Here is a 13418-nt window from a genome sequence, read left to right as displayed (position 1 = left end):
AGTTCAATGTTTATAGATACTAAGCTGTAGCATCACAATTCCGTAGTTTGATGGTCACAGTATCTTATATAGAAGTGTTAAACAACATCGTAACATTAATAATAATAAAGAAGACATAAATAATAATAACACAATTAATACATATTTTATATGTTTCTGTACGCGGTACCATGTAACCGTACATTACATTGAAATATATAATTTTTTTTCAGTTTTATTTTGAAGTATGGCTCCCCTAAGGAGAGACAAAAGAATTTGGGAATGAAACAACTTGGTATCAAAGGCCAGAAATCTACTGAAAAGACATAAACCAAATGTTGTCGCCAGTATGAATATAAAACTTTAATTGCTGCTGCAAGTAAAGCAAGGGAGGAGCAAAAGACTACTTTCTATAAAGCTTCCAAAGGATTTGGGGGCCCTTAGCCAATTGTGAATTATTTTCTGGCCCAAAATGATGATCTGCTGCATTCTCATACATCTAAATTGAGGCATCCTTTTACCCCGACTGCTGAAGTAGAGCAACATATTTACTGCTATTTAATTGAGATGCAGGAATTAGGGTTCTGTCTTACAGTTTTCTAAGTAAGAAAATTTTCATATGACTTAGCCAAAGCCACTTGAATTCAGAAAAAGGAGCTGCTAGCAAATGTTGGTGGTCTCGATTTAAGAAGCATTCAAAAAAGCTGGAGCGCAAACCCTTAAATATAAGGCTTTTTCAAAAGATGCTTATGCGCCCTCTAAATTAACAGACACAATACTGGAGGTGGAATAATCTTCATCTCAAGAACTTATCATGTCTTATCCACCTCCAAAACAAGTCTCTGTTCAGGAAAGAGTTGACAGGCTTCTGAAGACCCCGAAAACTCAGAGAACAAGCCCAGCAGGGAATAGGAAAGGTGATTCTCCAGCAAAATGTCAAATACCATCTGAAGAGCCAGTAGCTGGGCCCTAAACAACAAATAAAGACAATGATATTGAATACTGGGTGTGTGGACATGGCCTTTGGAAAGTACTCTGCAGATGTCCACATATTTAGAGATGCTGCTTGGATTGTGTTCTTTTTGTGTCGCCCTATACCATTTAAAATGTCAGAATGGTTTCTCTGATGATCATGTATATATGTGTGATAATTGTGCAGAAGAGGAATCAGTCTGTAAAAGTGATTATTCTGGTCAATCTTGAGAAGTGGTAGGGGAAGGTCGGGTAATACCGGACAGCGGGTGATACCGGACAGTACCAGTTTCCAGAGGTGCGCGCTAGGGGCAGCACCAGTCGGTCGTTTGTCTCGTAGGTCTCTGTGAAGGACACGCAGTGTCGCCATTATGAGTTCGTGCGTTGTCTGCTTGTTGAGTAGTGCTACGTTTTATTGATTTTAGGCCAAGATCTTCTGCACGAAGATAACTTTGCCGGGTTGTTACAACATAACAAGTAAGATATTTATAAGTTTAAGTATAGTAACTTGTGTACTAACCATTTATATATTACCATACAGTGTAACATCTGTGTGCGACAAATACTAAATATTTTATGACGTAATTTCGATGGCATGTCCGTCGGGTAATATCGGACAACCTGCTGGAGGGTTATATCGGACGGTTGCGGGTGGTATCGGACACAATGGTAGAGTAATTTCCCGTCTATTCTGATTCAAGTATTCTTTCTATTTGCAGAAAATGGAGAAAAGAAGGGGAAGGTGGAAAGAAGAAGATATGAAATTAGCAGTAGAGCATGTTATAAATAAAGAAATGAGCATTAGAGAAGCAAGTGAACAATTTTCTGTTCCGAAGAGTACACTAGGTGATCGACTCATTAAACTTGGTTCGGGAAATGAGGCAATTATGAAACCACACATGGGTACTTTCAGTAATACATTCAGTGATGCACACGAGGAGCAGTTATACAACCATGTTAAAGCTTTAGATAGACAACTCATGCCATTAACTCGAGATGAATTTCTTAAATTATCTTTTGACTTGGCAGAACACCTAAATATTGATCATCGCTTCAATAAGCAAAAAGAGAGGGCTGGAAAAGACTTCTATTATGAGTTCATGAAGAGGCACCCCGATTTGAGCCTAAGGTCTGCAGAATCCACAAGTTTGCAGCGAGCTGCAGGGTTTAATAAAGAACAAGTTGATCGGTTTTATGAAAAGCTGACTGAATTAATGGACAAATATTCATTTAGTCCATCGCGGATCTTTAATGCAGATGAAACTGGGGTATCCTGTGTTCACAACAATCAACTGAAAGTCATGACAATAAAGGGAAAGAAACAAGTGGGGAAATTAACATCAGGCGAAAGAGGAAGAAATGTAACTGTTCTCTTATGCATCAATGCTTCTGGAGACATGTTTGTTCCCCCACTCTTTGTTTTCCCCAGAGTTCGCATCGATAAGGATCTCACTAAAGATGCTCCTGTTGGAAGTGTGTTTGACGGACAACAAAGTGGTTGGATAACCAAAGATGGATTCCTAAAATGGTTCAAATTATTTGTTGAACGAGTTGTGCCAAGTGAAAAGAACCCTACACTGTTAATTGTTGATGGTCATTCAAGTCACAAGGACTTAGAAGTGATTCTGTTTGCTCGTTCCCACCACGTCCATATCCTGAGTTTACCACCTCATACAACTCACAAAATGCAACCACTGGACAGAGTAGTTATGAAGCCATTTAAGAATGCTTTCAATGAAGCATGTTCTTTGTGGATGCGAAAATATCCAAAGCTGAAAATTGCTCTCAAGGACATAGCTGGACTGGTTAACTATGCATTAGCAAAAGTCTGCAGAATGGAACTCGCTCAATCAGCATTCATGTGCACTGGAATTTACCCACTCAACCGTAGCATATTCACAGACTTGGATTTCCATACTAGTTTGAATGACTTACCAATCACTGTTCAAGAAGAATCTCCACCGTGTGTTCGAAGACAGAGTTCACCAGAGCCTTCAACTTCAGATCAAGCAGTAGGTCTAACAACACAGCAAATGTCAACTCCATCATGCTCCAGAATGGAAGGTTCTGAAAGCACTGTACTGCACACTTCAGCCTTCAATGTAGTAGAACAAATTTCTCCACTTCCTAGCAGTGCAGTTGCCAAGTTGGCCTCACGAAAACGACGGGGAGACAGAAGTGAAGTTCTAACATCTAGCCCATACAAAAATGAGCTTGAAGCAAAAAGATGCAAGTTGAATGTGAATCAAAAGTCGCAAACCACTAAGAAACTAAAAGGGAAACATCTCAGAAAAACATCAATGCATAGAACACCCCAACCAAAAGTTCCATGTGCAACAAACGAAGAGACTACTGACTGTATCATTTGCGGTGAAAATTTCAGTGAGGATTGGATACAATGTACCATATGTAAAGGATGGGCACATGAAAACTGTGCTGACCTTGAAGGGGATGCTGTATTTTATAAGTGTGATGTTTGTAAGAAAACCTAAATGTTATTTACAGGCGGTATTTTGTAAAAATCTGAAGGGGAAATGACTGTCCGATATAACCCTCCAGTTTACTGAAACTTCCAAATACCACTGTTTGTTCAAATGTAAAATACTAATATTTCTAAATGTTTTGGCCCATTTTCTTTATTAGGCATTATAAATAATTAAAGTACAATTCCAGAGACATATGTACATTTCATTTTTTGCAGTAAGTTATATTTTTATTAAAAGAAAACCTAAGGTGTCCGGTACTGCCCGACCTTCCCCTATACAATTTAATCACTTTTTTTGTCACGATATTAACTACCTACAATCACAATATTAACTACCGTATCATGGAATTACCTGTCTGTGTTGTAGTGTTTTAAATCCTTTTTCATTATTACTCCAATCACCATAAAAAAGTGTTATTAGCTGTAGACTGTTAAAAAAGGATCAAATATTGGTCTCCATTACAGAACGTTTTATTTATCTTCATAATCATTGTAATAAATATTTTTGTAAAAAACATCACGATATTAGCTTACCCTATTTAATAAAAAAACTGATTATAAGACATTTTAAAATCATGGTTAAATGTATTATAAGAAAGTGACCTCTGTTCATCTTATGATTAGCCTACGTCTTTAAACCTAGCCTGACTTGTCTCCCGATCTCTCCGCACTTCTGGGGCCCCATCAGTCGTCTCTCACCCAGCAAAGAGGCCGGACGCGTCACGTTGGGGCCTCTCGCTGAGCCTCGGAAGTGTGATGTCTCAGCCAGCGCCGCCTCTAACCACCAGTCATCGCCTATTACTCTTGTAAGCGTATCAACCTCAACACCGGCTCCGCGATCAAAACCTCCACCACCAACATTGTTTATCGTGTATTACGTACTTGTTCCTCAATCGTTCTCCTGACCACGAGGTGTGGTGTAGTAGCTAAATCTCGGACTTTGCGGCGGGGTGTGTAGTGCCCACGAGGCGGTCCAACTACAGGGGTCCTATGGCTAGGCATCACGCTGGAGACGGTGGTCTATCGAGTGGATTGTTATGTCCAACTTTGTTCGTGTACCTTTTATGTAACTGTTTTGATATGAAACTATTTAAAATCACACCGAAACATACGGGTACCAGAACAGTAATGTGTGAAGGGGGGGGGGGGGGGGTACTTAATGAAAAGGCTATATTGTCTTGCATTAATAATTAATTATTGGTATTAGAGACATAAGCACAGTGTCATTATTAATGAACATACTAAAGGAATTTACGAATTTATTACCAAGATCTCATCCCTACTTGTATTCAACTACTTCCGAATATATATTTATATCATTTTTATAACATTCGAGGAAATATGTGCTTGTTATTATATATTTACATATATAAATCAATTGCCGCATGTATGAAAGATAACCACTTGAGACCTGCTTAACCATTATGGTTGCTTTTTTTTTTGAGTTCGTAGTTGTCGAGACAAGATTTGTTTGAAAAAGTTTTTGAAAATCCACAGGAAAATTCTGAAAACTTCGTTCAGTTTGAGAGTTCTGCTGACACAGGTTTTCATAACAATAGCAAATTTCACATTAAATATTTCAGTGTTTAATAGGGGTTATATATTTGGTACATTCAAAACCGTCAAATGTTTTTATAACATAACCTTAAAAATCATAAAATATTACAGTAACTTATTTTATCAGTGGTTTTCATATCTATGGTAAATTCAAAACCGTAACAAGTTTTAATAGCACAAAATAACCGTTAAAATTATCAAATTTGAATATTCAATTGATTTCAGTTCGTAGTTTATTAGGGGAACTGTGCCTAATACCGCACCGCTTCCTAATTCCTCACCCCATGGTATCTCGGCCGGTATGTGCTGCAACATAGCGGCAATAAGCACAACTTGTTGCTGCGTGCAAAGTATCGTATTGGTGGGAGAGTATAAGCGTCCTCACAAAGATTTGCGTGTGCTAGGAGAGAATGAATTTTTTACTGTGAGCTATATATTTGTAAGGGGCCACTTCTTCGATTTGTTTCAACAACAAAGATATGTGTTTTTTACAATTTGACTGTATAAATAGCGTGTCATAATACCAAAGTGTTGCTAGTAAGAGTGGTTATTTTAATTGAAGTTACGTTTTTTGTAACAATGGCCGCCTTTTGTTTTGCTTGCATTTGCCGAATACCGCACATTGAAGTAGTCCTAATATCGCATGGTGCGATATTAGGAATATCTTAAAATTTCTATGACTAGCAGCTTAATACAATACAATGCAACCTACATTACATTATTATCTAGTCAGATATTATACATTATTGTATGTGGCATGTTACTTACATAGTATATAAAACAAAATATGTCATAAGTAGAAAAATACCTAACTATTGAAATTACTTTTGCGTAGTTTGAAAATAGCAAGCGATACATTGGTTAAAGCAAACACAGTTTAAAATTGTCACATGCACACACATGCAAGCACGCTGCCTGTAATGCTATCTGAGTGAATGATTTGTGATGTGTAGCTTACAGTTTTGTTTTGGGGAATGTCATGCATATGCATTTAAGAATTTATTTCAAAAGAATTTTGTATATTTGGCATTTTTCTTTACAGATGGCGCCAAAAAAGCGCAAACAGTGGTCACAAGAAAACATGAGAGATGCTATATTAACAGTTAGAGGAAAAGAAATGGGATTGTCACGAGCATCGAAACTGTTTGATGTTCCTAAATTTACATTGAAAGACAAAGTTAATAGTCGTGAGGAAGATGTAGATAAACTAGTTGCTACAAAACTTGGAAGGAAGCCAGCACTTGATGATGAAATAGAGGAGGCATTGGTAAGGTACGCATTGGAAATGGAGGCTAGGTTTTATGGCTTAACAGCTAAAGACATTAAACGAATGTCTTTTGAACTGGCAGAAAATAATGGTAAATGCCATATTTTTTCTAAGGGAGAATAAGCAGTGGGATGGAAATGGCTACGTTCATTCATGAAGAGAAATTCACAACTTAGCCTCAGAAAACCCCAAGCAACATCACTGGGAAGAATAAGAGGGTTCACACAAGAAAATGTCAAGCTATTTTTTGACATCTTTGAGCCATTTATGGATGTTATTAAACATTCCCCAAATAATCTCTACAACTGTGATGAAACAGGTCTCACTGTCGTGCAGCACAAAGTTAGTAGGGTGGTTTCAGTAGAGGGGAAACGTCAGGTCGGAGCAGTATCTTCTGCCGAAAGAGGTTTCTTGGTGACTAGTTACGTGTATGAATGCCTCGGGTCACTATGTCCCACCACTTATAGTCTTTCCTAGAGTCAACATGAAACCAGAACTGCTTGATGGCACTCCAAATGATTCTATAGCTGTGTGTCATAAATCTGGTTGGATACAAATGGACAGTTTCCTTCAGTGGTTCCAACATCAGTTCTTGGCCATTGTGAAGCCTAAAAAAGAAGTTCCTGTCATATTCCCATACCAGAAATCTTCAACTTCTGGAGCTTGCTCGTGAAAATGGTGTGCACATTGTGTTTTTCCCCCCCTCCCCCCACTGCACACACAAAATGCAGCCCCTTGATGCTGCATTTATGTTGCCCCTGAAAACTTACTATGCTCAAGCAATGTAAACTTGGCTCAAGCAAAATGAAGGCAGAGTGGTAACTCACTATCAAGTTGGAAGACTTCTGGGAGAAGCTTACAACAAGGCAGTTACTGTTGCAACAGCTACAACTGGTTTCAAGAAAACTGGTTTGTTCCCCTGCAACCGCAACATTTTCGGTCAACATGAGTTTGTTAGCGAGCTTAACAGTAGCCCTCTATACAACGATAAAGTAAACAAACCTCATACGACACAGCTCTACAAAACAAAGGAAATCGGTCGTTAGGCATATCAACAGCAAGTAGGCCTATCCAACAAGAGCTTCATAAAAGTCCTAGTGACATCTGTTCATCATCTCAGCCAAGCACAATCATGGCGTCAGGGATTCTAGTAGGTCCTGCTGACATTTCACCTGTGCCTTCTCTGAAATCCAACCAAACAAAACCATCAAGAGGGAGAGGTCGACCAACCTGCCCTGCTGCCGCACTGACAAGTTCGCTTTACAAAAACAAGCGATCCGATTATGTGAAAAACATATCTATAAAGGGTAGGACAAAACAGCTACAGATGGGCTACAAGAAGAATACTGCACGAGGGAAAAAAGAAGTTGTGAGATAGGTAAACCTCTAAGCAAGAAGGAATCTGTTATGGACAAGAGCAACAAACAAAAGAAACGGAAGACGAAGATATCACTGTCTTCAGAATCAAGTAAAGAAGAGATGGCTGAACCTCTGACAGTTTCCACAGATGAAGAAAATAGTGACGATGAAGATTGTGTGTGTCCTTACTGCAACCAGTTGTATTCACAAGACAGGCAGATGGAAAAATGGGTTCTCTGTACAAAGTGTCACATTTGGTGCCATGAAGAGTGTTCAGGAACAGATGATTACACTTCATTCATATGTGATTTTTGTTTAGAAGGGTAATGCTACAAATATTTTGAAGATTTACGAGACTCGTATTGATTTCATTGTTCTAGTTTGAAAATGCACATTTAAAATTTAGTTTTAATTAGAAACTCTTCTTTTACAATATACTAGTATAAGAACGATGTAAACTGAACCATGTGTTAGTTATTCTTTTTAATGGAAGATGTGCCAGATATATTAGTTTAAAAAAAATGGTGTCCCAAATATCGCACACTAGTGCGATATTAGGAACACTGTTTTTCAAATGACGAAAGTGCATCAAATTCCTTTCTTTGTAATAAATTGCAAAATAATAAAAATTAAATCATGTCCAACATAACATGTTTTGCAGTAATAACCCTAATGTGCTAAACAGCTGTTACTTATTTTTTTAGGAAATTTGTCTCCACATAAATTAGCATTTTCAAAATGGGTGCGATATTAGGCACAGTTCCCCTAATATAAATGCCGCCAGTGAGGCATCGAAATATCGGTCGGTTTATGCGCAATGCAAGCCAACTACACGATCGTAGAATAAACGAGACTGACGAAGAGTGAGGACACAATTTGAAAGAGAATCAAATAAGAATTTCTCAGGTGCGATCCATTATTACTCCAGAACAAAGGATACATTCGAGTTCGACTCGCTCAGTTGGAGCCTACAAACAAAATAATTTGGAACGGCGACAAAACAGAGTCCCAAGCGTGACGTTATGACATAAACATTTTGTATTCAGATATGGTCCAACAGTCAATTACGCCGCGATGTATCGGGCGTCTTCGGAACACAGTTTGTCAAAATTACAATGCTTTGAGATTTCTACATTAAACATGTGCGAGTGGAAAGGTAAAATTACCACGATTAATACACACCACCAGAGCCACTGGAATCATTGGTTCCTGCCCAAGAACCTTAATCGAATCATTTCTTGCAGTATATACAAAAGTAAAACAATTCCTATCAAATGACATCGTTTGGAGCGAACATTATCGAAGAACGAGGTGTCAACCCAACTTTTAAGGTAAATTATTTTTTGACTGCATCACACATCACATAAACAAACACATCACAACGTTTTGCCGAGGCATTATTTGTTTTATATTTTACAGATTCAAGGACAAATTCACCAGCGTGCAGGAGCATTGTTGCCATCGGTGAATGAATTTCTTCAGATTTATTTCCTTGGAAATTCTAATGATGAAATCAATCATCGTTTTGCCATAAGTCATGCCCTAAATCGAGAGATTATTTTGCAACTGAAAGAATTATTGCATGAACACAATCAATTGGTCAAATTATTCAAGTTTGCACTAGAAATGATGGCTTCAGAAAATCACAAATTATTGATCAAAGTAGATAAAAGACCAGCAGGAAAACATGAAAGACACTTCAATGCACCGACGCAAAATAAAGTTACCATTGTGGTTGATGGCGAGAATTTGGTGTCTCGCGACATTGTGATTCGACGGCGTGACTGCGAAACCCATCGTTCGTATGATGCATTACAATACCCGCTGATATTTTTCCGAGGAGAGGATGGATACAATTTTTTGAAATTTTTTTGGTATGTATGTATAAAATTGATAAACTCCGACACCGTTTAACCTATCGCCATGAAAGTTGTCACATCGAAGCGTTTTTCCATGGAGAAAGTTGTTTTTTGCTATCCATTCTTTTGTAACTTGCTGCTACATGGCGCTGCAGTGTATTAATTTATACACCGTTCAACCGATCTCCACAAAAATTAGTATACATAGATATTTGAACGTGGAGAATATTTTTGCAATATCCAGTTTGCAATAACTCGCCAATAGATAGCGCTGCAGCTTATCGACTTCTAAACCATTCAACCAAACAAAACCAAACAAAAAATCGTAGGTCATAGACATACAAACAGTATTTGTGTGTCATTTCTCTATATTCACCACACTGTCATATAGTACTATCCATTTTGCTTTAACTCGCAGATAATATATCACCCTGTGTTCAGCCCAGACAACGCCAGATAGTGCAGCTAGTCCACGAATAAATAACTAAATTATTTAGAACACCTCAGATATGTTAGTAATGAAATTGACAACTACCGACAATTATTAAGGTCAGCAAATTTTGGATTGTCAAACCGGAAGGAGAAATGAACTAATAGTAAATAACAGCCAGGTATCTCATGGTACGTCTGTTACATTTTAATAAGTTAATTTTTGAAACATTTAATTCATGTTCCTTGAGGTATAGCAATCATGTTGAAGTAAATTCCATAAAATAGATAATATATAATGGTACTCATTAATTATCATATCTGACCAGTTACAGTAAAGATTAAATTTAAAACAGGACTTAAAAACTTCCTTGCTTAATATCCTTACACTATATTTTTTTGTAAGTAAGAGAATCCGAGAATTTAAAAATGTTCCTAAAGATTATACAGAAATCACATTTCTTTAGGACATAACTTCTGCGCGCTAGCCGATATGAGGGCTTCATCTGCGGGGATCTCCCGTATCGAGAAAACGCCACAGTCAATAACCATACCGATCAGTGATAGTAAACAATGAAATTTTTATGAATAAACTGGAGAAGCAAAAGGAATAGAACAATCTAGAAATTTAAGGTTTAGGTTTGAGAGTCAAGTTCCACTTACCACTGTTGAAAAAATCCAGAAGCTACTTCCCAGGTGGGCCGAGAAAGCACTGTATCTAAGGAAACAAGGTGAAAGACAGAACTACAGAAAATGACTGTAAAATACTTACTACATGTTGATATGGAATAAAGTAAATCGGGAAATCAGCTACGCTTTATTTTTCTCAGGACTATATGCCTTGATCTCTTCAAAGAGACTTCCGAACTCCTCCGCCCACCAAAAAAACTGCAAACATGAAATGCAGATTCGACCTTCCGTGAGGTTACCCAGATACTCCCTGGAAGGAGGTGGTGGTTCGCATAGTTAAAGATGGTCCCTGAGCCAGGAAGAGGGTGTGGCTTAATAGATCAAGAGATGCTTTGCATTGGAGAGCGGCGCAACGCGATCTACGGGGGGAACCACGAGGAGGGAAGGGGTTAGAGTAGAGTTGGAGGAGGTGCCGAGAGGTGATTCTCCCTGGTGGCAGAAACCAGGACTGCCAAAGGCCTTAATTTAGTTCGTGAACAGTCTGACAAGTGTCGCACCTGGTCCACGGTAGGAGTAGTGTTAGCTGAGTCCTGTCAGTAAGAAAAAAAATTGTGCTGGCGACAAAATGGCAGGTGACACCAAGGCGCGGGGAGAGGAGACGGAAATCATACGTATGTCGTGACGAGAAAAGATAGGCGGATGGGGAGGAGCATAAAATGTCAGAGTTGCTGGGAAACATGCTTGCACAGGCCGGATGCGCGGCGCCATGTGTGTCTGGAGTGACGGGAACGGGAGGCCGGATGTAACGAAAGATGCAGCGCCTGCGCCGGGCGCTTGAGGTCTTATATTATGGAAGATGGGGAAAATCGTACATGCTGTTAACGAGAAGTGGGACTGTATGACACATCCGGGCACAGCAGTCGGACCGACTGGTTAAAGTTTAAATTGTTAGAGCTCCATGGGGTACATAAATCAAAGAAAATTAAATATGATAATTTTGATGCTTAAAAATATGAATATATAAAAAATGTAAAACCGTGCAAAGGAAATCCATAATTTTCGACACACTTAGAGGCTCCGATCATTCTATTTAAAGGCTTAAATAACGATCAACGACACAGAACCTACAACATTAGGCAATACTACTATATATTTTATGTTCAACAGACATATTAATGTTGATATTATGCCGTATGTATCTTATTTCTCATATTACAGGGTAATGTTCAAAAACGTTGTCGTCGAATATTAATCTGAATAAATAATTATGTACAATTCAGTGTCTGTTTTGTGTTGAAAGTTTAAGTATGCAGTCAATGTCTCGTTTTCATTTCAATCCATGACACTAAGAGCGAATTACTGACATAGACCTTTCACTTTAAACCAACACAGCCCCACCCAATTAATTTTATTGCACGTGTAACAGACTCTTGGGGTACTCACCTCAGACACCATACCAGCGACCACATTCCATTCTGTTCAACTACGCGCCGAGCTTTCCACGAGTAGGCTCTTATTGTAATTGTGCCAATCGCATTAGTGGCAGTGCTTACGCGCAACGCAACCAGCTGTGAGTGTAACCGCCAGTTTCGACTCGTCATATGAACAATCTATGACAGTGCGTTGGGACGAGCTCCAGCTCTCACACAAGACAGGCTGGGCGCAGAGATAGCACCGTGTAAAGATCTGTGTTACTAGTATTAAACACGAGTCCAGAACCTCCGGCTTTAATTTCTCAACTAACGGTGTCCCGAGGGGAACACCTTCCCTGTTGAGAAGTACGTCCGCCGCCTGCCACGCAGCCAGTCACCCACGCCTTGAGATCTCACGTGCACTAGCGCACGGTAATCCGATAGTTGGCGCTCCGGGCACAACGCAGCATCACGACACCGTCGGAGGCAGGTGAGATCACAATATTGTTGAAGTTATGTGCTATAAGACAGCCCTTTGCACGAAATTTTAGACTCTAAAAAAAACTCTAAAATATTTAAATTCGAATTAATTTTAAATAACCTCTATTTCAAACTGTGGGGGAACGATGTATGTAAGTATGTAAATACCATCCTTGAAATTAAGACACCTTTTATTCCAATATATATATATATATATATAAATATATATATATATAATTCTTACGTTTCCTAAAAAGAAAAGTTTACTTAATATGTAGTTTTAAGACAATTAATTTATTAATTTTGAATGTTAGTACCCCTCATAAGACCACTTAATAGTTTAATAATTTTTTTGTATACTGGTTCACCTTGCATTTAATAGGCTGTTTCAATCTTAAATATTGAGTTGTTTTTTGATATGTCAAAAGCTCTGTGTGTTATTAAAATAAATAGGAGTATTGCAGTGGTGTATTTTTGACTACCAGCATTTTAATATTAATGCGACAGTTGATTAGCTGCCACAGTTTATTGTGCAAATCCATTAGGTAACTTATTAGATAACAACCTCTTGTACATTTATCTACTTATTTCAAATTTTGATTAGTTTTCCTGTAAGCATTGGAAGTCATCAAATTTTTAAAACGCACACAATTTTAATATTTAAACAATTCATCCAACTCTTACACAAATAAATTTAGCGAACGTAAGTCCTTATATCTATTGTAAGATGCACACCTTTTTCTGAGTTTAAAATATCAAAAAAATGTATGTTATATGGTCAAGTAGCGGTAGTTGTAATTTTCACATATAATTAATTCATTTGTAATAAATATATTTTGAATAAATGAGTTCCTTACGACAATTTTCTCAGCGATAGTTTTGGTGGATGTGCCTGACCCAAGCAGATATTCAGTTGTTTCATCTCTCATTTTATAGTTAATACCTTTAGTAATTCCTTCTTAGACTTTTCCAACATCCTAAAACACTAA

General features: G+C 38.1%; 1 protein-coding gene across 1 annotated transcript in view; it reads right to left on the bottom strand.

Annotated features, from left to right (window-relative positions):
* LOC134527121 (uncharacterized) overlaps nucleotides 1–13418 on the bottom strand; it is a 130287-nt gene that overhangs the window by 97030 nt on the left and 19839 nt on the right. The gene's annotated exons all lie outside the window — the stretch shown is intronic.

The sequence above is a fragment of the Bacillus rossius genome, chromosome 1 (assembly GCF_032445375.1).
Source record: "Bacillus rossius redtenbacheri isolate Brsri chromosome 1, Brsri_v3, whole genome shotgun sequence".
Lineage (NCBI taxonomy): Eukaryota > Metazoa > Arthropoda > Insecta > Phasmatodea > Bacillidae > Bacillus > Bacillus rossius.
The sequence above is the reverse complement of the archived record's forward strand: the minus strand, read 5'-3'. Positions and strand labels throughout refer to the sequence as shown.